The following is a 25281-nucleotide window of genomic DNA, read 5'->3' on the forward strand; positions in this document are numbered from 1 at the left end:
TGCCACAAACCTGAATGCCTGCTGTGTGCCTCGTCTATTTGCAGTTGGAACCTCCCGACTGTGTCGAGTTCAAATGTACTTCAGATCTGGTTCTGGCTATATACCCCGTACAGACAGCATTTTCCACTTGCTGAAAGGAACGATGGGCTACCGGTTAGTATTCCGTCCTCAATCCATGTGACAGTCATCTTATAGTGATAAACCAAGACTCCATCTAATGTCTCTCAAGTTAGTAAACCCCCTCTATCGTCACCGACCTAAAAGTATTGCTGCGATGCAAATCATGAACAAATTCTTTCGAATAGCAGGGGCTATCTCAATCCAACAACTAATGATCATGGTAATGCATGAAGGACACAGTACTCATGTGAATATGCTCCCTGTGTAAATGGTGATTATGATTGGTTATCTATGATTGGCATATTTGATTTCCTGGTAAGTCCCTAGTAAAGTGCACTGTGTGTACCCAGGGCCTGTAAATCAAATGCTACTAGTGGGCCTGCAGTACTGTTTGTGCCACCCACAAGTGTAGCCAGTTTTAAACTGCCATGTCGACCTGGTAAGTGCACCCACTTACCAGGCCCAAACCTTATATTTAAGACACCCCTGTTGTAGACCCTAGGTAATTCCATGGGCAGAGTGCAGTAAAGGGAAAAGTAGGGCATGTACTGGTGTGTTTTACATGCTCTGATAGTGAAATATTGCTAATTTAGTTTTTCACTATTGCAAGGACTATCTCTCCCAGAGGTTATCATTAGAGCTGCCTTGTAACATCTTACAAGTGTATCTTTCAATTAGGAAGAGATAGAGATTTGGAGTTTGGGTTCCACAAACTCAGAAATTAAAGCACAAATATCTGTGAAGGTGGTTTTTAAATTGTGTGTTTGAAAATGCCACTTTTAGAAAGTGGACATTTTCATTCTTTACCATTCAATGCCCCTGCCTGCCTGTGGAAATCAAGTCTGGGTTAGACTGACAGTTGGGCTGTTTATGCATTCACTCTAGAAAGTCACATAAAGGGAGCTGAGATGTGCCCTGCACATCCTGATTGACCATCACCAGGCTGATGGGACTTCCTGAGCTAGAGTGGTCGGAGGAGTTGTCACTGGCACTTGAATAGGCCTGTGTCTGTCCCCTCATAATGCTGCCACTCCCGCCCCCTGTAGCGTGTCTGGGGCCAGGACAGGGCAAAGCAGGAGTTGTGCACTACAAAGGCTATCCTTTGAAGTGTGCCTCTTCAAAGGTGAAATGGGGCATAAGTATTGGACCTGTAACACCACATTTTTGGAACACTTCTGGACTGAGGACACTTCCAAGCAGAAGAGCTGATGAGATGCCAGCAGGATTACTGCCCCTTTGCTATGTGGCTTTGCTGGGTTGGCCTGCAGTTGCTGCTTCTGACTATGAGCAGAGAAAGAACTGGACTTTACTTTCTCGAATCCTACTTTCCGATTTCTACAGGGTCTTGGGTGTGTTTGTTTTCATGTTGGAAGTCTCAGGGCCATCAAAGACTTGATCTGCAGCTCCCATGAACTCCTCTGCTGGGAGTTCTGACTTGCCAAGGGGTGCTAACTGCAGTTATGGGCCCTTGGAGGTGGTTTTGCTGCTTCAAGAGCTGAAAAACTTTGCATCGCCCTTCAGCACGGATTTTCCTGCCACAAGTTTGCCGTGTGGTTGAAAAACCAATGCATCGAATTGGTGCAGATGACATATTAACACAGCGCCTGTTAGTGGCTGGAAGAACCGCCACAGCCCGAGTCCAGAGCACTGTGTCTCCGATGTCCGAGAACCCCACTCCGACTATGACACAGGCCCTGCTGTGTGGAGGAATCAACGCATCACCTGCCCGCAGCTGGAAGAATAGATGCAGCACCTGTTTCCCCTCCGCATCAACCCAGCGCACCTGGATTTTCCACGCATCGTACCTGTGCACCAAGTTTCCATCGCATCGCCCCACAGTAAGGAGCCGTTTTCGGTATTTGATGCATCGTTTCTCCTCACAGGAATCGATACACCAATTCTTCTGTGAGCAGCAAAACTGACGCCTACATTACCCTGGGACTCACAAATTGATGCTTTGCTGTGTGTTCTAAAGTTTCCCTCCTTTGCGGCTGTTTTTTGTCTTGTATTTTGACGCATCAAGGTACTCTGTGATAGAATCAACGCATTTATAGAGTTCTATGGACTGAACTGCTTAAACCTTTAAAAACTGATATCTTTTCATCTTGTTTTGTTTAGGTAAAGATTGGCTATTTTTCCTAAACTGGTGTGGTGTCCATTTGTAGAATTACTGTGTTTTTTATGTTCAAATCTTTACACATTGCCTCTGATATGAGGCTCGTGCCAATTTACCAAGGGGGTTGAGCAGTGTGTGAGCATGGGTTATCTTGAGTGTGTACCTTCCTTATCCTGACTAGAAGTACTGATCCCTGCTTGATCAGGGTGCATACCACTGCCAACTAGAGATCCCCATTTCTAAAATAGCTTCACACCCTCTAGTTTCTCCATACTTACCTGGTTCATTGGGAGCACTACAAAATTTGATCACAGCACTTTAGGATCGCCTGCTTACCAGGCATTTCTCTGCTCCACTGAAGTGTCTCCTTTGACACCGGTAGCAACAGTGGCTCAACCCCACTTACTCTACAACTCATTGGACACAACTTAAGGCCTTTGGGAGGCGCGCATGAAATTCAGTTATTTTAAAATCCTCCATAACTGGCCCTGGACTTTGAAAGACATCTCCAGGTGAAATTGTTGAATACGTCTAATTGCGGGAGATGTGCCCACCTGACACCCATATTCTACAAATCCTCTGGTCCAGCCCTACACTTCAGCCCTATTGAACTCAGTTATGGCAAGTTCTTACAGATACCTGTGACCTGAACTGTGCCCCATCGATGGCCCTGACAGTGTTACACGACACCCAGAACATCTCTGCTATCACTAGACATGAGTAGCAATGACTGTCCACTGCCTTGGGGATGGCAAAGATTTTTATTTTTCAGAACTGGTCCTTGGGTATGCGAAGCATTTCTTTTTTACAGCCCACCTCAAACTGTAAGTAGTTGTTTCTTCTACTTAAAAAATGGAACTCTGTAACTTCCTAACTTACTGGTTGGCAACTGTATACGTAGATACAGTTCAAAAACAGTGTCGCAATTTCTCTGTATGAATGTTCTCCTGTGGTATGTACTTAGCCCTACTATGACTGGTCCTGCCTTGTTATACCAATGTATATCCATTTATAAGATCCTCAAGAAAATGTACATGATTATGTCCCAGCTCTTTAATTCTGACCTTTCAATAAAAGTTTGCAAAGTCAAAAAATGTTTGTCCAAAAGTGAAGCTGTCTCACACAAAGTACTATTTTTGCGTAGAAAATGTGAGTGCATGAATGTACTGTTGTGTTTAGAATTTTTATCTCTGTAATGCCCAGAAACCCTGGGAATACCTTTCACTGACTGCCTGCCACTCACCGCCAGTATCAATCAGCTTTTTCCCTGCATGCTCTTCACTAGACAAGTGCTCTCCATTAATTTTATTGAACAAGGTATAAGGCATCTATGTTGCTGATTTACTTGCACAGTCTTGTGTTTTTTACTCCCTCCTTCAAACTGTTGTCTCTTTGATCCTTTCTCTTCTACTTCTACACATCTATTTGTCTACTGCCATCTCTATTGTGCCTTTGTTTACTCACCATAGTTATTTTTACCCAAGAGACTGTTGCACTTAATGATCATGTTTATTCTTATCTGTAACCTTTAATGTTCCAATCTAAAACCTTTGTACTATAGACAACAACACAAATAAGTAAATAAACCAAATAAATAGGTCGATGTAGGAACCAGCCTTCCAATGTTCCAACATTCAACTGTTGTTACCAACTTCAGTGTGAAGACCTTCCTTGGTGCCCGTCTTGTTCTGATGATCAAGCATGCCAAACATTATTTTAAAAGATAATATCTAACCTTCCAATGGTTGATGCCCCTTGTCAAGATCCTGTTTTACTACCTTTGTGTTTCCTATACTGCAATTAGTTTCTTTTTCTGGCAGAGTAGCCTGGGGCAGTAACCATCATGCCGAGCCATGGTAAAAAAAGGTCTGCTTTTCAGAATTCTTAGTAGACAAAGTTCTCTCTTGTTTCCAAGTTATACCTCTTGAAAATCAAATCGACAGTCTGACTACAAAAGCCCTCCTTTAACACCACATCCAGAGCATCAAACAAGGTGTGAAGATACCAGGTCTGAGAAGTATCATAGGCTAGGTAGGTGATTACATCATATTGACACTTTGACCAGAATGGCTGGTGTGCTCTCACAGTTTCTTGTGTCATTTCCTGCCCACCCTGCAGGAATCCATTAGACTAGGAGTTTATGTGCAGGAAGGGACACCTTCCTACACAGAAAAAAAAACATGGCATTTTGCTTTTTCCATGTGTGCTGCACAAGGAAGCACACTTGGAAAAAGCAAAAACGAAGAGAAATAATGCATTTCTCCACGTTTCACCATCTTAAGACCAGTTTTAACCTGGTCTTAGTTTTGGCGCTGCCTTCTATGTACACCAACCTTGTACATAGGGGGCAGCATCAAAAGGAATGTGTGTTGTGGTGGGCGTTCCACTGCAACACCCATTAATTTTGATGCTGTCCACCCCTTTCACACTAACCATAGCGTGAAAGGGGGCCTTATGTACAAGGCAGCGTTAAGCCATGTTAAGTGGCTTAACGCTGCAATGTACATAAGGCGCAGCCCCTATCGCCACCACAACATCAATATAGGTGACGGTGTGGTGGCGATAGGGGCTTGTACATATGCCCCTAGAAGTTTAGTGGAAAGGTAGCAGTAAAAAAAGAAGTATGAGTGGCGCAGAAATCAATCAAAAGAGAAGCCATGATGGATGTAGAGGTGACAGTGAAAATGACACATTTAAATAAAATGGTCAAGGAAGCCTCAGTGAAGTACTTGTAATGGTGAACTTCCTGCAATGAAATGACCTAGAATCTGTCCAAAACATGTAAATACTACCTCAATTGGGTCAGCATGTAATTTACTTTTATGGCCAGTGCAAAAATCCTGAGCTAACTAGATTTGTGCCTTTTCCCAAAGTTTAGGTCATTCACAAATTAGGGCGATTTGCATTTTCCTTTTGTTACCTGGTTTCGATGATGCCTCGAACAGGGAATCACAAGTCGGACCAATCAGAAATGGTCATGTCCTTCTGTTGGTGCAAGGCAGAAAGATGAGGGGCCAAGTGACTGTGTTAGAAGGCAGCCCGCAGCAAAGGAAAAAGTGGCTTCCCTCTAGTTATGTGACCCTGTTCTGAAGGAAAAGGAAACCTTCCTCACACTCACCGGTACCACTAGGATGCCACAAGAATGAAGCCTGTGATTTGTCAAATTCACAAAAGGACAAGGAACAAATACGCTTCTACAAATTGACCTACTAGTGTCATGTTGATAGCACCATTTGATCCTAAACACACACATACACACCAAGAATATCCAATTCACACATTAGGATGACAAGACGTCCAGGTTATGAGGAAATGGACTGCGTTTTACAGGGAAGAGGTAGTACGGAGTCTCTTCACTGCAATGCATGCAAAAAGATCTGTATCCTTTGGCTCAAATATTGCTGTCAGCACTACCAGTCACTACATGCTTGGGGTGAGGTAGTGGGAGCCACCCTTATTGAGAAATAGGTTGAAGTAAGGTTATCCCTTTGTCAGCAGATGTAGGTTTTACTGAACAGTGCAACAAAGACATGGAGTACCTCCAGTGATTTTCAGGTTCATTTCAGAAAAGCAATATAAAACATATTGGGGCTTATTGACAAACCCATTACATGGCTGGTGCATCAATTTTTTTGACTCACCGGTGGTGAAGTGTGCCTGCTCATATTTACCAGACCACATAAAGCCACCCTGCATGGGTTTTCATGGCCTTGTAAATATGGCCCCCTTTCACACATTACTCTGCATAAAAGGGGTGCTCCATGGGTGTTGCTATAGGTGTTCCCACACAACATCCATGGAACCTGATTCATTTCCAGGTTTACACAGTTTGGTAAACTTGGGGATGAGTAAGGTGTAAGGGAAGCGCAATGAGGAAAAATACCTTTATTTCTCCTTGTTAGGTCTCGCTGCCGTAGGAGAGGGCCTTTAGCAATCGGTCTTCACTTTTCAAGCAATCGCACTCGTGCTTGTGGCGGCATCCACCTTGTGGGAGCGAGCAGCGGGCGCACAGGGGACATCACAGATGCTCGCTCCCGCAAGGTGGATGCGAAGTGCAGAGCACTTGTTTCTAATTTCTGTCCCTTCTTCATCTTTTCCTGCTTTCTTACCCTTCCACTTATTCCTGGCCATGAGAAGAGTTATCTCTTTTGTATCCCTATACTTTTAATTTAATCTCCCCACCAGGTGTACTGCAGCGGGTCTGCTTCAACTCCGGTAGTGAACATCCCTTTCTTTCTGTGGTTTACCTCCGGTTGTATCTAGCCAATTATTTTTCCTAGTATGGGATTTATTACACTTACAGGCTTCATTACCACTTTCAGTATGATGACTTTATTTATCTAGCTAGTACATTGCTGATTAGTCTACCCATACGGGTCTGCTTTTTACATATGGCAGCCGCTTTTCAATCTACGGAATTCTAAGATAGCGGCCATAGTGTGTCGGTTCCATCTAGTTATACGCTTCATGCTTTTATCGGTTCTCAGGTGAGATTCAGCTCCAGTATATCGTTTGCACGTTTTTGCTTACTTATAGCGTGTCATCGGTTTGTTTCATTTCCTGACTACTTGATGGATGTTCAGCCGTTTCCTTGGACTCAGACTTCATGACTTTGTCAAGACTTATAAGTATGTAATTTTTAAACCCTGTAGTCGCTCGAATCATTAGTTTTGTGGCTATTTCCCTCCTCTTCTGATTCCCTGTGTTTATATTTTTTCTAGACTAATTTCTCATTGGGCGGTACCCTTTTGGTCCTGAGAGTGCACGTTACAATCGCAGTATTCCCTAACTTTAGTTCCTAGTGACTGTGTCTCTTTGAGACTCCTGGGTAAGACCTTGCCCATATTTTTCTTTTTTATTTCAGCTTTTCCCCTGTAACTTTTGCGGTCTAATTTAATTTTCTGTTCTTCCAGACTCGCTAATCCGATCCTATTTTGGTGCTGCTTGAGGACCCTATGTATCCTCTTGTAGTGTACTCTACCTTTCTTTGCCCTAAAGGTAAGCGCCTTTTCCAGTCGAGATATGCTTATGGGTTTGACCGGCATTCTTTCACTACTCAATTTTGTGTCATATTTTGCTCCTTTTAGGCTATTTAATTAGGTGCAGGCCCATTTTATATATTTATCATTTTTTGGGTCCTTTGGACCGTAAGTTCTGGGCCACTCATACTTTATTTACTTTAAACATATAGTCATATCTGAGATTGCTTTAATGCGGGTGAGGGTCCCCCCATGCACCAGTCTTATGTTAGTCCTTCTATCCTTAGAATCTATACTGGACTAGGGACTCTTTTACAGCTTTGGGCCCATCCCAGCAAGAAGAACCACCATCAAGTTTTTGTTTCCTTTTTTTTGGAGCATATTTCTATCAAGTTAGTGACCTATATAGATCTTTGTCTTTCCTAAAGATTATTTGTGATTTTTTCACAGTCATTTCATTGCACTTGGTTCTCTTTCTTTTTCCTGTATTGGTGTTATAGTACTGAGCTTATATCTCCTTGTCCATGGTGCACATCTTTATGTTCTTTTTATATACCTATTCTTTATGGTATGGCATGATCACCTGCACACGCCATTCTTTCTCTCTCCAATCTTACATGAAATGGGTGATATATCAACACTCTCCATTTTGATGTGTTTTGCTCCAGCTACATGTGCCTTATTTATGATTCATTTTAATCGATATTCATTTATTATGTTTCTTTTTCCTCAGACCCTTAGTTGTACTTTAGAGATTGTATATTTCAACCAGAGAAAGTGGCCCATATTTGCATAGTGCCTTTCCGCACAACACTGCTTCGGTGAAGTTTTGGCATAGCCAATAGGTCTCGCCTTTGGGGCCTTATAAGTGTTAAGCCATGCAACAGTCGATGTTGTTGCACCAAGGATATTGTGCTGGATAACTAAACACACAGAAGGTCCCAAAGGTGAGACCTATTGGCTATGCCAATGCTTGATTTTTCTTTTACTATGTGTGCCATATTCTGCAGCACACATAGAAAAAGGAAAACACCTCTTGTGACCCTTCCTACACAAAAACAGTCACCCCCTACAACAGAGACAGACTTGCACTATGTTGCAAGGGTGCCTACATTGGTGCATGGCAGCCCGTTGTGTGCCAGTGCAGGGGAAAAGGACAGGAATGCGCTGTATGTTCTAGATATGGCAAATTCATGCTCTTTTCTTTTGACGCACAGCAGTGCAGCAGATAGGCTTGCTGTGCTATCGTGCATCAAAATATTGTAAATGAGGCCCCTTGTCTCCAAGCTAGGCAAAGGACTTTTTGTTCCAGAAAAGGGTTTCTTCAGTTTTGGTGTACCAATCAATTGATTGTCAAAATGCCATTTTATTCAAACAGAAATAAGGTAAATATTCATTTACAGCTTTTATAAGTAGCAAATAAGGGTGTGGAGAGTATGGTTTAGTCACATCATATATTGTTTTCCCACCTGATATTAATTTGAAGATATGACTTTGGTATGGTGTATGTTTAGTGACCAGGTCATACTTTGGAGTCAATTAATTGTCTCTCACAATTACAAACTATGGGGCATATTATCAAGGGGGTTTATCTCCGCTTTTTTGGCTTTAAAAGCCAAGAAAGCGGAGGTAAAATTATCTCCCTATTACCTAGCTGTCGCTAACACCCGTTAGCGACAGCTAGTAGGAGATAGCGACCATCTTGGGCCCCACTTTGCATGTCAGTGATATTTATCACTAATGATATGCAAAGTGGGCGTGGCAAGATGTTAGCGACTGGAAACAGTCGCTAACATCGCTATCTCCTATTACCAACTTTTGGAGATATTCGCGCTAAGCACGAATATCTCCAAAATCTAACACCTGCCCTGAGCAGGTCTTAGCCATGTTATCCAATGGGAGGTGGATAACATGGCTAAGAGCATTAGCTCGGTAATGCATGAATATCGCTGACTTTTCAGCGATATTCATGCATTGCGGCTGTTTTTTATCGCATTTGCGATAAACCTTGGTAATACCAAGGTTTATCTGCGATAAAAATCGCCGCAGCTTAGCGGTAAAATGTTATCTCTAACCAAGCAATAGCGATAATTATCGCTATTGCTTGGTAATATGCCCCTATGTGTATATTTTAAGCTCGATTCAAACTGACAGAATACTTCACCCCAGAGACACGCTCTAAACACAGTGAGACCAGTAAGGGGAGCAGTCGCCCCAGCTAATGTGGCAGCTCATGCACATTCATGAGGTGGTTGGTAATATGTCTTTCCCTGTTTCAATCCATGGAAATATTTTGCAGTTACATTATTCATGAAGAAACAGCATTAGCAACTGCATTTACTGGAGTAAACACACTTGGTCACCCAGAAAACTGTGATTCAGTCACAATATAGTTCCATATATGGACTGAATGTAGTATCTGACGAAATCCCTTTTCAGAATTGCGGCAAACATTGATCTTGTCGTGAACCGCACCATTAACATTTTCAATTTCACCTGACTGTCTTAAAGAAGACACCACAACACTTTTAAAAATGCAGCAAATTAAATATCTGGCCTTTCATGTCCCTATTTTAGGATTTCTAAATCCAATTAATGCGTGTTTCAGATCCTAATCTCAAGGTGAATGTGATGGGTGAGTATAATAGGGAACAACATTTTGGTTGTTCTTATAACACCCTCTTTCATGTATTTTAGCCATACTATTGATCAAAGTTTTAATTCAATAATAATGGAACCATGATTGTGAAAAGTACATAGGGACCAGATGTATAAATATCTGGTTGCAAAACAGTGGTCACAAATTTTTACCTGTAAAGATTTTTAAGAGCCGACCTATGTATTACGAGGTTGGTTCTTAAACATCGGCATCATATTGGGTTGTAATCCAACCTACCTCAAAAATATTTATGAGGTAGGTGGCGAATTGTGACTCACTTCGATTGGAGACCATCACAGAAATGGTGGTCTGATAGAGTCAATAAACTGCCATGTCTGTGATAGTCAATTACTAAAAGTTTTTTTAAATGCAACCCTTTTTCCTTAATTGAAACAGGACTAGGTTTAAAAAGAAAAGTTGACTTTGTTTTTTTAAAAGTTTTAACTGGTCCTATGGACCACAAGCTAGCCTTCAACAATCTTTTTTTTGTGTGAATGAATTGCCACCACTTTGGAGGTGTCAGTCAAATATTAATGTTTTCCAAATGGATTTCAGACGCTAAACATTGATGTGTTAAATAGTGATACAGTATTTGCAAGGTGTGAGAAATTGGGTTGTTGGTTGACTGGGGTGTGAGCCCTGGTCAAGCAGCATTCACAGTACTTGTCAGGGTGAAGCACAAGCCAACCCTAAATTAATATGTGCTCAACCCTTTGGTAGCTCGGCACAGAGCAGTCCGACGTAATAAAGTAATAAAGTGAAGTAAGGAACACACTACGGCAACCAATGTGAGAAATTGGCTCTTGGGGGACTGGGGTGTGAGCCCTGCTCAAGCAGCAATCACAGTCTATGTCAGGGTGAGGCACAAGCCAACCTTAAACTGCGCTTAACACGCTGATAGTTCGGCAGAGAGATGTCAGGCTTAACCTAGAGACAATGTGTAAAGTATTTGTGTAATACTTCAAACAGTAATAAAGTGAAAACACCACACAAAAAAGGATCCCACAGTAAAGGGCCGATTACTATGCAGGCTGAAACGGCTCTGATGGTTGGTCGGAGCCCTTCAGAATGCATCGTAATCGGCTGGTCGGATTCCTTTCCGACCGATCCATTTTGATACGGTCGGTCGGATGCGAATCCGAATCGGATGTCCGAATGGCCTCCAACGGGCTCGGAGAGCCCATCCACCATTTGGAAAGCCTTCAGTAATCCCGAATTTCTGGCCGAGGAATTACGACTGCAGATTCCCACAGCCTTTCTGTGCCGGCCTTTCCGACACATCTGTCAGCAGGGCTCCCATGGTAGCAAGGCCGCTGAATGGCAGACTAGAGGGCACCAATGGAGCCCCCCTGTTGATCCCTGCATCAGGTGGCAGGAACCTTAAGGTGCCCACCAAAGGGTGCAAGGACGAACTGCACTTCTGCTATTTACAATGAGAGCATGCCTTCCGTTTGGAACACATGCTCTGATTGTAAAGTATAGGATCCTGCTTGCTGGACTGGAACCGACGTCAGGACGTTGCTCGGTTCCAGTTCCCTAACAATGTCGGACAGACTCCGGTCCATCCGACATTGTAATCAGGCCCTAAGTCGAAAAAATAGAGCTTTCTTTAATAATTTTGTTTTAATAAATAAAACAAGAGTAAAACTCCCAAAATCCAATCAGTAGAATCAGAGATATTCCATTTTAAAGGTTTGAGTGAAAATAGCACCAAGAAGCACCATGCGCCAATTGTGGACATCTAGTTGCATCGGTCAGGGCCAAACTCAGACTTTCAGGCAGATGGTGATGGAGCGGGGACAGGCTTCAGGGACCTAGGTAGGCTGAACAAAAGTATCTTATATCCTGATTTGCAGAGCATGATGAGGATCTTCATCATAGATGAGTTGTGCAGTTGAAGCATGCTTCGGGTCCAAGATGTGTTGAGGCAGCAATGAGAGGGCCTTGCTTTCACCTAGGGTCCCATCAGTGGGGCTTCAGATGCAAAGTCAGAGGCTGTGATGCGCAGTCTTGTGTCGTCAAGGCTGCCGCTGACGAGGGATGCGAAGGCCTGTGCATAGGATGCATTGTGCACCAGCAGTTCCAGAGGCATTGTGGGCTGTGAAGGAGATGCAGGTCTTTGCACTGTGTCTAATCCATGCAGCCGCGGAGATGTGTCAGTTCTTTTTGGGGTTGCGCCATGCAGCAGAGATGTGTTGGTTCTGCTGGATCCATAGTGGCTAGCAAACCCCTTGTGCCCATTTACAAGGGTCCAGGACTGGGTTAGCAGCACTTGGCAGTGTCACACAGATGGCAGAGTCCAAGTGCAGGTACAATGTTTTTGGAAATAGTGTCCCTGAGGCTTCAGATCAGGAGACCAGCCAACTAGCCGTTGGAATCATTCTGGGTTCTGGGTTCTGGGTTCAAGAGATGCAGGTCCAGTCCTTCTCACCGAGGCAAGAGGGCAGCTAGTCAACATAGCTGGGTAACTTCCTTCAGAGCAGTAGTCCAGCAGAGTGGCAGTCCTTTCAGCAGCGCAGAAGTCCTTCTTCCTGGCACAGTATACATAGGTCCAGAAGCGCACTGAACAGTTGGTGTCTGAGTTCCAGTGTTTATATCCAGCTGTGCGTTTCTAGAGGCTTGCCTTTGAAATACACAGGTGTCCTGCCTGTCTGGCCCTGGCTCCAGACTAACTACAGGGAGTATGCAACCCAACTACAGGGACTATGCAGCCCTCTGAGTGTGGTCAGGACACAGCCTACTAAATTGTAAGTGGGGTTGGTCCCAGCTCCCCCTCCCATCCTGCCAATGTTGCCCATCTATTCACACCCAAGCTCCCCATTGTATGTAGCTGTCTAGGAGGAATATACAAAGCCTAACTATCACCCACTCCCAATCTGGTGACCCAGATAGGTTACAGGCACCAAATGGCTAAGGCAAGAAACTTTCGAAAAATTGCGTTTTCAAAATTGTAATTTAAAATCCACCATAAGCTAGGATATGAAACTACAATTCCAAAGTCACCAAACATGAGGGAGTTACCTTTTCCCATTTGAAAATTGTATCTATAAAATGTAATAAGGTAACACCAATGTTATCCCATGGGAGAGGTAGGTGTCGCAGTAGTGAAAAGTAATTTAAGAGTTTTCACTACCAGGACATGTAAAACTTAAAAGCACATGTCCTACTTTTTTAAAATATTGTACCCTGCCCTCTGGTCTGTACAGGGCCTACCCTAGGGGTGACTTATATGTATTAAAAGGGCGGTTTGGGCCAGGCACAACGTTTACTTACTGTTTTTTTTTTACTTTAAACATTTTTTGTTGTGAATCCCTGACAAAGGGCGAAGACTATGCCGGAAATGCACTGGATACATTAACGAGGATATTTTAAATGTATATATCGTGTTGCAGTAGAAAAGCCTGGATGGGCAATCTGCAATATTCGAAGTGTTCTAAATACAGCAACTGTCACACATGTGAATGTGAAAAACTGGATTGAAATCATTCTGATCTATGGAATAACTAGACATTAAAAGAAGTGAATTAACAGAAAAAATGAGTTACCCTTTCTTTAACACCTTGCGTGCGGTGCCGATTTCCCCCCCGGTGCTGGACATTCCAGAACAGTGACGGAACCATTCCGTCATCAGCACAGCTCAACCGTGACTGATGACGGAATTCTTCCGTCACAAGCATCGAAGGGGTTAAGGACTGTGGCTCTGCGTTCGATAGGAGCAGCAAGGCACTGAACCTGTGTTGATTATTCATTCGAGTGGTTAAATGGGCAAGACCACTAAATCTGGACTGCACGCAAAAAAGTTTAAATAACATTATAAATCAAAATCATTTGGATAAATAATGGTGTGCATTTCGTCACTAATTTGTGTGAAAACGTTTACTTTGCCAGGTGGAAATGGCAGTTTAACACTGCACACACACAGGTTGCAATGCAGGCCTGAGAAATGTTTAAAGTGCTTCTTAAGTGGGTGGCATATCTAGTGCTACATCCCACTAGCTGCATTTAATCTACAGGCACTGGATAGAGTAGTACCACTCTACTAGCGACTTATAACTAAATTAAATATTGCAATTGGGTATAAGCCAATCTACGTGTTTTTAAGGAGAGAGCACAAGCACCTTATCACTGGTTGGCAGTGGTAAAGTGCAGGGCCGGACTGACTACCGGGCAGTTTGGAATGCTGCAACGCTGGGGGCTGATTTCACTGCGGTGGGGCTGATTTCGTTCATGGAGACCTGCGTGTGCTTCGAAATAATTAATGCAAAAAGAATTTCGTTTAGCACACGCAGGTCCCCATGAACGAAATCACCCGCCAGCTCAGCAGCATTCCAAACTGCCCGGTAGCCAGTCCGGCCCTGGTAAAGTGAGCAGAATCCTAAGGCCATCAAAAACGGAGTGAGCAAAAACAGGAAGTCTGAATGAAAGAAATCTGGAGAAACCACTCCAAGGATACCAGGTCTAACAAAATGGATGACTACAATTACAAAATCTGTATCTATGCACAACCCCATTTTACGAGTTGCAAAAACATCCTCCTAAAAATGGATTAGTACATAAGAAAAAACATTTTAACAGTCATAAATGTTGACTTGGACCATTCCTTTATGTTTTCTCCTGTCTAACTCTACAGCTTAAGGAATGAAAAATGATTTCGATTGGTTTTTGAGTGAAATGTTGTCTCCAAATACTTTCACGACTCTATTTCAGATTGCACTAATTAGAGGCAGTAGTCATTATTTATGTTCTGCATGTTGTTTCTAAAACAGAACTGACAGCTCTTGTTGAACTGATGTATTTGTTGGTGATTTCAGTGTTGCAACAGAAAAAGAACAGATTTATTGTTTTGCTAACGCGGGATTACTGGTTACTAATTATCTTGCCAAATCCCTTCTTCCTGTCGACTGAATCGTTGGTACCTGTCTTGAGTAAAAGGTAATCTCGAGGTAAACAATCAATTTAAGAACTTACACCACTCTAAATGACCACTGACCAAAATTAAGTTTTAAAGATTTAATATAAAGTCAAAGATAACTGAAGATACAAACTTCTCAAAATGAGATTCAAAAGGTATATCGGAATCACTATGAACATGAACTTCTTGAATAGTCTGAGTCTGAAGAACAAAATAATAAGTACAAGTTCGAATACCATCAGGGTTGCTAAAATGGATACAAGTTGCAACCTCAAAGTCATTACAGAAAAGAAAATTAAAGTTAGTCTGTCCCTACACTATACTAAATGACATCCCTACTTAACAAGATCTTAACCCTCTAGGTGTCAGCCGTGGTGACTTCCTAAGAAGATCACGCACTTCTCTTTTCTCTTCTCTGATAATGGGTCTCTCCTGATCAGCCTATCTGCCTACCCATCCGCTTCCTTAGGCTCCCAAAATCATCTGCTCTGCTCTCCTCCCGGGTCACTTTCCCTAATACCAAATCACATTTCCAATAGAAACGCCCCTTGGGACGCCCCTCACGTGGTACATCTTTCCGCGGCAAACTCCATGATGGTACTCTTGAAGACCCTCGTTAAAGTTGACCTTGGTTCCCGGGCTTCTTCTTCAGTGCGCTGATACCCCCTGAAATTCCTGGAAACTCCTACAGGCCTGCGCAAGGCGCCACTGAACAAAGTCCCTTTCATTCGAGCTGATTAGGACCCTCGCACCTGCATACAGCTCTTCCTGCAGTGGGCCTCAAATTCCAGACTTCACCATATCTTAGGCCATAAAACACTCTCAGAGCTTCATACTGGACACCTCACGACCTCTCCTCTAACGAGCACATGACGATTGGAACTACATGACATTATCGGCTCTGGCCTACTTGATTTACATGCAGCAGGTTCCTGCACTCTTAAAACGTTAACTTGATTTAAACAGCAAACATTCTTAACTAGCATACGTTTCTAAAATAACACATCTATAAAGCATATACTTTTAACCCTAAGTTCAATAGTACATTTTGAAAGAACCATGTCAACCTTGTCTCACATTATTTTAGCAGCACGTTTAGATTTGCTTGTGAATTGCCATGAGGCCTACACAAAATACTGGGTTTTTGTTACATTCAACTCTTACATTATTCCTTTAACATGAGAACATGAGGTTTTCATATTCATCCCAAACATTTCTACATTAGTCTCACACAGTTATGATTATCGTTACTCTACTTTAAACATTCTATGCATTTCACCACTGAATATAAGACACTCGGTGTATTTCACTTCTAAATATAAACACTCTGGTGCAAAGTACATGTTAACTAACTACGTGCTTGTAAATATGGCGTACTTATACATTTTTTCCAAACTTGTGCTCTCTCAGTCCCCCCTTTGATGACCTTCAGGGGTCATCATCACCATGACACTAAAAATGTAGAACCTTTAAAGTGAAGTCAGGACAGTACCACTTCTTTTCATACTCTCTAATGCTTTCAGACTCTTATATTGAGTGTCCTGCATCGCTGTCAACTCTTCTTCCTGTTTCTTCATAGCTCTCTGTAACCTATTTGCTCTATACCATTGATACAAACGCACCAATCCCCACAAAGTGATTACACAAATCACTACTATGATGATGGGCTTCAATATGTACCAAACGATACCCTTTCCTAAGTTGGCAAACCAACTTCCAACTTTACCCATTCCATGGCCTACTTTTTCCCACACATTTACCTTTGCCAGGTCCTCAATTTCGTAGTGTATGGCAGTGATGTTTTGTATATACTTCTCTAGAGGCTTTGAATTGTCTGGAATGTAAGTACAACATTCCTGGACCTTCAAGGCCCTACAGACTCCTCCCTCTTTTGCTAACAGAACATCTAAAGCAAGTCGGTTCTGAAGAACCATTGCCCTAATCGATTGCATCTCTCCCTCTATCAGCATCAAAGATCTTGCAGTACTGGCAGACAGTCTATCTACGACTGTAGCTAACCTCCTGATCTTAATGTCATTCATTATCAATCCTAAGAAAGGGAATGCAGCACCTATTACATCTCCAACCACTTCTGCTGCACCCAGCCCTCGCTTCCATCTAGTTGATATTTCTTTCTTAGGCGTGTCTAAATTCTCAACATGATATATTTTAGGGAAGACAACAGCCAGATAGCATGATCCGTACCAATTATCTGGTAACTTCACATAGGCATATCTTCCACATACAAAATATACATTTGGTATTGCTTGCATCCCTTTCATGAAGTTCTTAGAGTAGTACTCCAATTGAAAAGCATGTTCGCAATTGACTTGTCCTACATAAACGTTTTCATAGTAGGAGTAACTCCTGTGAATGCACAGTTTCCCCCGTTTCTCCTTATCCAAAGCAATTGGACCAATACTACCTTTTCGTTGTTGTGCCCTTTCTTCCTTGGTCCAATCTGTTTCTCCTTGTCCTGATGCCTTCAATGCCTTCTGCTTTCTGTATCTAGTATCTACCTGAGCTATAAACTTTTTCTCAACTTCTGATATTTGACAAGTCAGATTGTTGTTTCGAGCATGTGAAGTATCTAACGTTCTCCATGGAATAAACCATTTGTGTAACCTGTCTTCGCTTTTGTAGTAGTCCCATTTGTTCAAATGCTTGAAATTCGGAACCTCTGGCAATGTCGAGTCGAAATTCGAGAAGTAATACTCAAATCCGTCTCGTCCATAAAACATACTTAACAATAAACTGCACGTTATTCCATATGTCAACGGGAGATGATGGTATTTGATACCCTCCTCCACCGAAATTGGTAACTGCATACATACATAGCAGTCCTTTACCTCCATGGCATCAACATATTCATAAAGCAACTTAGCATAAGCATTTGACTTGTAATTCCCCTGTGATTCATCCATGTGTAACCTTTTTACTTCTGCATCTAACAACGCTTTGTCTTTCTCATTGATGTTTCCCTTCTCCTTAACTGTGGTAGTTCTCGGTGTTGACACTCCCCTATCCTCCTTAACTGTGGTTCCATCCCCTTCGTGTCCCGCTAGGAATGAAACAGTTACCACTAAAATTATAAGAGAAACCACTACTCCTAAAAATGTAACAGCTATACATTTTGCCCTGCGGTTCGGGTTGCCAGCCTCCATGTTCTCAAACAGTGTAGTTTTCGACTATCTTCCAGCATTCACTTCCTCTTCTTTTCAAACAAAGTCTTTCTCTCTTGCAATGTCTTTCTTGAAACACTTGGAAGCTTGACAATTTGTTTCCGCAAAACAGTTCAAAGTCCAGTAGAAAATAGACAACCCTAGCCCTTCTCCATCCACTAAAATGAAACCCCTATCACTTTTCTTCTTCCACTCGGCGCTAGGTTATCTTGCAACAAGTTTACAATTTCTTTTCAAAAGTCTTATTTTCGTCTGAAGTTATGTATGACTCAAGGAGTAACACTACTTCTTCATAAATGTCCATCCGAAGTATCATTCCCTCAGGTTCTGGACAATTCGTACCACACCATGGAAAGTCAACCTTTTCTAGGATTATTCTCCTTATTTCGCTCAAGACAAGTGGACGGACGAAATTGAGAGTTAGCGTTTTTTCAATTTCTAATCCTGGTACTATCAGTTCTATATCCACAATTACAAAGGGGTCCGTTCTAATCAAGATCACTTTCTTCACTTTTCCAGATCTGCACCCCTTTGAAGACATTCGTAGTATGGTTTTAGTCCACAACAATAAGCACTCCTAGCAATTCTACTACTCGTTCAAGCATTTCCAAACGAAGAAGAGTTCCCTCCAATATTGGATATCGTGAACAGCAAACTGGAAACTCAACTGTCTCTAAAAGCAATTTTCTTATTCCACTCAGGAGAGCAGGATGAACGATGTTGAGTGTCAGCAACCTTTCGGTCTCCGCTCCTGGCAGTAGAAACTTTATTTGCACTGTGATGATCGGGTCAGTTCTGATCAGTTCCACTTCCCTGATCCTCCCTGTTCTGTGTCTCCCAGACATCTGCAACAAGGTAGGTCCAGTCGGGAGTAGAGTATCTTCTGCTAGGCACTCGCACTCTACTTGATCTTCTAAGACCCTCCTCGGCTTGATCCTGGATATCTTCTTCTGGATCTGAGTCTTCGGATATAGGAGTAAGCGTTTCTTCTTGGGCCGACCTCAAACTTAGCCTTCTTCTTCTTGTTGGCCAAGTGGCAGCTCCAAGCCTTATTCTCCTATTCCTTGTCCTCCCACTTGGTTCTTGATCGCTCCGATACGGATCTGAGTCTGAGTCGTATTCACTTCTGCTCTCTCCTTCAGTTGCGTCTTCTGTCTCACTGCCGTCCTGCCTTCGCTCTTCTTCTGAATCCGATGCGTTCCCAACTTCTTCCGACACCTCCTCAGCTGCCTCAATCCCTTCTTGCGACTCTTCTTCCACTTCCGGGCTTTCGTCTGGGATGGGAGCTGTTCCTTCTAGAGGTGCTGGAACTCTTCTAGTATGGGATGCATGGATCCAATTTGGCAGCCCCCCGCACTTCACCGCGGTGTTCGTGATCAGGATTACCTGAAAGGGCCCACGCCAGCGAACATCTAGGCAGTTCTTCCGGACGTGTTTTTTAACCAGGACCCAGTCCCCTGGGTTCAGGTCATGACACAGGTTCCTCGCTGTTGGAACTTCAGCCGCATGCACCTGAAGGGACACAGAATGGATGGCGTCAGACAGTCCTTTACAATAATCCAAGATCAGATCATCTGTAATATTCAATAGAGCAGTAGTTGGAACTGTAGGAAGTCTCATGGCCCTCCCCATCAGGATCTCGTGGGGAGAAAGACCTGTCCTCCTATCAGGCGTGCTGCGCATGCTCATGAGCACCAATGGAAGAGCATCTGGCCAACTCAAAGATGTGGATGCCACTACTTTAGCCAATCTATTCTTCAAAGTGCCATTCACTTGTTCCACAATTCCTGAAGCCTCTGGTCGATAACTACAATGCAGCTTTTGATCGATATTCAGCGTGGAGCACAACATCTTCACTATTTCGCTGTTAAAATGTTTTCCTCTGTCCGATTCCAAAGAGGCAGGCACCCCGAAGCGCGGTATCAACTCCCTGAGCAACAATTTAGCCACTGTGAGTGTATCGCACCTACGTGTAGGGTATGCCTCAACCCATCTGGAAAATACGCATACAATCACCAACACATACCGAAGGCGATTGACTCTTGGCATTTCGATGAAGTCTAGTTGCATTCTATTGAAAGGCCCCCCTGACCTCCCAATGTGACTCAGTGTGACTGGTGTTCGTTTGCCTACGTTCAGTTGTTGGCAGGTAACACATCGCTTACATACTGATTCTGCTGCTATTCTGAATTTCGGGCAATACCAAGTCTGCCTAAAAACTCTCATCATAGCATCCCTTCCTAGATGTACTGGACCATGTATTTCTCTCGCCATGGGATTAGCTAATTCTTCAGGTAACACAGCTCTCCCATCTGCTGAAACCCAAAAATCCATTTCACTTCGCACACAGCCTGCTATTTCCCATGCCTTTTTCTCTTTTTCAGGTGCGTTCTCCTGCATTATTCTTAAATCCTCCCAAGTGTCTACAGTTTCTAACATCATACTTAATTCAGTCTTTTCTTCTGCACCTTCTATTTCCACCTTTGAGAAAGAATAACTTTGTTCCGCACAATAGCGTGCGACTTCATCAGCATATCTATTACCTTGTGACACAAAATCTGTATTCTTAGTATGAGCTACACACTTCACCACTGCAATATCAACAGGACCTTGTAATGCTTCTATCAGCAATCTCACAAATTCTCCATTTCGAATGGGCGAACCAGAAGAGGTCATGTAACCCCTCTGAGACCACAACTGCCCGAAATCATGAACCACACCGAAACCATATTGGCTGTCCGTGTAGATGGTGACTCTCTTTCCATTTCCTGCTATGCAGGCACGAGTTAGGGCAATAATCTCTGCTACCTGTGCGGAATGTACTCCTTCCAGGCAAGCGGCTTCCACAACTCCAGTAATGGTACAAACAGCATAAGCTGCTCTTAACCGACCAGTATCGTCTCTTAAACATGAGCCATCGACAAAGTAAATCTCATCAGGGTCAGACAATGGCTCATCCACTATATCTGGTCTGGGTTTCGTGCATAGTTCAGTCACATCAAGGCAATCGTGGTCTTCACATCCTTCGCCTTCTATTACAGTAGGTAATGGCATCAAAGTAGCAGGATTCAAGACAGAGCATCTCCTGAGAGTCACGTTTTCTGCGGCAAGTATAACTTGCTCATAACGCGTGAGCCTACTATTGGTCAGATGCTGCGTCTTCGTCCTGGTCATTAACAATTCAACTGAATGCGGTACATACACTACTACTGGATGTCCCATTACAATACTTTCGCTCCTTTCAATGCTGACACCCGTTGCAGCAACGGATTTGAGACATCCGGGCAACGCTGCGGCTACTGGATCTAATGTAGCCGAAAAATATGCAACTGGTCTACGGGCATTACCGTGGGTCTGTGCCAAGACTGACAAAGCACATCCCTCTCTCTCACAGCAATAGAGTGAAAACGACTTTTCATAATCTGGCATTCCCAGAGCCGGAGCACGACATAAATCGTCCCTCAGCTGTAAAAACGCCACCAGACATTCTTCATCCCATGGTACCGGATCACTCACCTCCTTGTGCGTCAGTTTCTGTAAGGGCTTTGCTTTCAGTGAAAAGTTAACTATCCACTGTCGGCAGTAACCCACCATTCCTAGGAACATTCTAACCTCTCTCTGAGTTGTAGGCGCATTCATTTTCATTATCGCCTCAATCCTCTCTGGGGACACCTTACGTTTCCCTTTTTCTAACCTGTGCCCTAGATACTGTACTTCTGTCAGACAATACTGTAACTTGCTCGGAGATACCTTATGTCCATTTTCAGCTAAATGATTCAGTAAGGCAATTGAATCTACTTTACAAGCTTCCTCTGTTTCTGACGCAACAAGTAGGTCATCTATGTACTGTACCAGAACCGAGTTCTGTGGCAGTACTAGATTCTCAAGATTCTTTTTCAACAACTGATTAAAGATGGATGGACTGTCTGTGAATCCTTGTGGAATTCGACACCATGTTAAAACGCGATCTTCCATTTTAAACGCAAAAAGGTACCTGCTCTCTTCATCCAATGGGATTGAAAAGAAAGCCTGGCAAAGATCTATCACTGTGAACCATTCTGCTTGACATGGTATTTGAAACAATATCACTGATGGATTCGGTACCACGGGACAACATGAAACGACTATGTTGTTAATCTTTCGTAAATCCTGAACTATCCTAAACTTCCCACTAGGTTTCTGCAAACCCATAATCGGGGAGTTACAAGGACTGCCCACGATTTCCTTCAGTATTCCCTGCTGTATCATTGACTCGATCACAGGCTTTATTCCTGCAATCGTTTCCTGGGACAATTTGTATTGAGGCGTTCTTGGAAACTCAACATTTGGTTTTACCAGAATTTTTACCGGTTCTACCCCTTTAATCAATCCTATATCTTCTCCTGTGAAATCCCACACCTCTGACGCCACTACATCTCTTAAGTCTTGTGGAAGATCTTCTACAGTCAGAGTAGGATATAGTTCTACACAGAATTTTGAATTGGCCACCTTAAAGGTAGCATCATCGTCGGTAGTCTGTACCTCCACTCCTTGTGGGGTGCAGTATATGGTGCAATTCAATTTGCATAACAAATCCCTACCTAACAGACATACCGGACTCGAGTCACAAACCACAAACTGATGTTCGTTCATGTGGTTTCCAATTTTCACAGACACTGGTTCTGTCAAGGGACTAGTCATTCTTTTATTTGCGACTCCTACCACCTGAATTGTTTCCCCTGACATCGGCAAGTCTGGAACCACCGCTGATCTCAGAGTCGAACGAGTAGCCCCAGTGTCCACTAAGAACGTAGTGGGACACCCTGCCACTTCTGCCTCAACAAATGGCCCTCTCTGATCCACTTCTAGAACTGCCCCGAGGGTACAGTCTTCTTCACTGCTCACCCGTTGTCCTGTCAATGGATCAATGTAATAACATTTTTCTTCCTCGATAAACAGAGGCATTTGTTTAAAGACCTTTCCTCCAGCTGCTATCTTCGGTGGCTGTGGGAATTGGGCCCGTGGAGCCGAAGTCCCCCCTTTGGCCACCTTACTGCTTGGGACTGTCACTTTTTGCACTGTGTCTTCTTGGACCTGCTCTTCTACTTCTTGCTCTCCGTTTTCAGGGTTAAAGGGACACTCGCATCGCCAATGCCCCACCTGGTGACACAGATGACACTTGGTCGTTTTCTTTAAAGTGGCAAAGTCTATCCTAGGTCTCTGCCCTTCTTCATTATCTTTGTTCTGACCATTTGGTTTTCGTCCCATCCCCTGCTTCTGCTGGCCACCCTTCCCAGCGGACTGCATTTGCACCACCATCAATTTCTCCTTTAGATTCTTGGCTTTAGAATCTATCTCGTCACTGCAGTACCTCGCATATCGTAAAATCTCATCTAGTGGTTTGTTCTGCCAACAGATTAAATGTTGCTGTATCATCAAACAAATATCAGGTCTCAACCCCAATACAAACTTTGACACGAACTGCCCTATGTCTTTGGGATCCATTACATCTAGTCCACTGTATTGCTTGAATGTTTTCAATAATCTTTCATAAAACTCGTGAACTGTCTCCTTGGGTTCCTGCCTTGTTCGGTCTATTTTTACCCAATCTATATCCTGTGGTGGTACCTTATCTTTCAGCCATGCTATTACCCTTTCATACTTTCGCATGACTATCTCAGCTGGTCCATTAGTTCGAACATCTCTCAATGGTTCAGCATTTGGCCATTCGACACTAGTCTTACAAGGGGTCCACAGATCAGATGGGACCACGATGTCAAACAACGTGTTCAAATCTATCCACAATACTTTCGAAATTTTAACAAACCTCTCTACCTGCTTATACCACTCGACTGGGTTGTCCCGCAACTTCGGGAATGAGTTGGTAAATGCGGCTAAGTCTCCTCTACTCCAGGGCACATGTACATAATTTCCATTTGATATTTCTCGCAAAGGGAATGCCTCCATCTGCATTACCCTTCCCTCAGGGGTCATCACATTTGTACTTCGCCTAACTGTGCCCTTTTTCGACCACCTTTCTTCCCATTTATCCAGTTCTCTCCACACTCTTATCCCTGTTACCAGCTCTCTTATGTGTGTTTTTAATCCAGCAGTTCTCTTCTCGTCTAGATCTTGGTCTGCGTACTGTAATCTGTGGTTACTCTGTAATGCCCTTGTCCTAGACAAATCCACGGCATACTTGTCTGCCAATTCGGTCAGTTTTTCATGAACCGCTCTAGCTTTCCTAGTAATATCCTTTGCCATGAACAATAACTCATCCTGTTCATACAATTCTATCCTCTCCAAAGGCAATGTTCCATCTATTATCTCATCTACATCTGACTTTAAACTGGTAACATCAAGCCTTTTTGCCTTTATTTCAGCTTTCAAGACACTCAATTTAGCTCCTCCATCCGCATCTCTCCCATCCCAGCTCCGAGATCTACGTTTAGGTATTGGTGAATTATAGGGAGTCCTCCCCTGTTCCCATCTCTCTAAGTCCCATGCCTTTCCATCTTCTCGGGGTGGGTGGTGAAACACTCCTTCATGCCTCCCAGCCTCTCTCTCTCCATCCTGGCTAGTTTCACGGGATTGAGGATAAGAGGTTCTCTTACTCCCTCTTTCTTCCCTACTTCCCTGTGCTTCCTGAGTATTCGAGGCGTGGCGGGACCTATCGCTGTTCTCCTTTCTCCAATGTTGAACGTCTTCCCCAAGCGTATGATGAAGGCACCTAAACCTATTCTGAAAATTCCGTACCGCCTCATCTCCTCCGTTCCCCCAAAGACGGGACATTTCCTCACATTCTACAATCCTAGTATTTTGTTCCGACTGTTCTCTCTGATTTGTAGGACCTGCATCCCCTCTATTCTCTTGACTTTGGCCTTCCCGGCCCTGACTGCTTTCGCTGGCCCCACAATGAGATACAGTCCCGTTACCCCTGCTTTCCCACTCTGGTTCCGTTCTTGTCCTGTTACTCGGAGATACTATGGACCCGTCCCATTCCCTCAAATCAGCTCTTAACTCTGAAAAAGATCTTGGCCGCGGTCCCCTTAGATCCATTGGTCCTCTCGGACCTCCCTGTTCTGAATTGGGACCGACAGTTGTGTCTAATGGGGTGTTCCACGTTACCGAACCTGGTAATTGTTTCCATGCATTCGTCACATTATTCCTCCTTTCCATCTCAATCCTTTCCCTATCCAATTGCCTTTGTTGTTCCCCTCTATCTCTCTCAGAATTATAGATCGAAACTATGGGTCCTATGGTAACAGGCACTTGAAGAGCGTCTGGCAATCCCACAGACTCAACCCTTTCTGTGGTTGGCGTTTTCTGCACCA

The sequence above is a fragment of the Lissotriton helveticus genome, chromosome 2_1, assembly GCF_964261635.1.
Source record: "Lissotriton helveticus chromosome 2_1, aLisHel1.1, whole genome shotgun sequence".
In the NCBI taxonomy this organism is placed as follows: domain Eukaryota; kingdom Metazoa; phylum Chordata; class Amphibia; order Caudata; family Salamandridae; genus Lissotriton; species Lissotriton helveticus.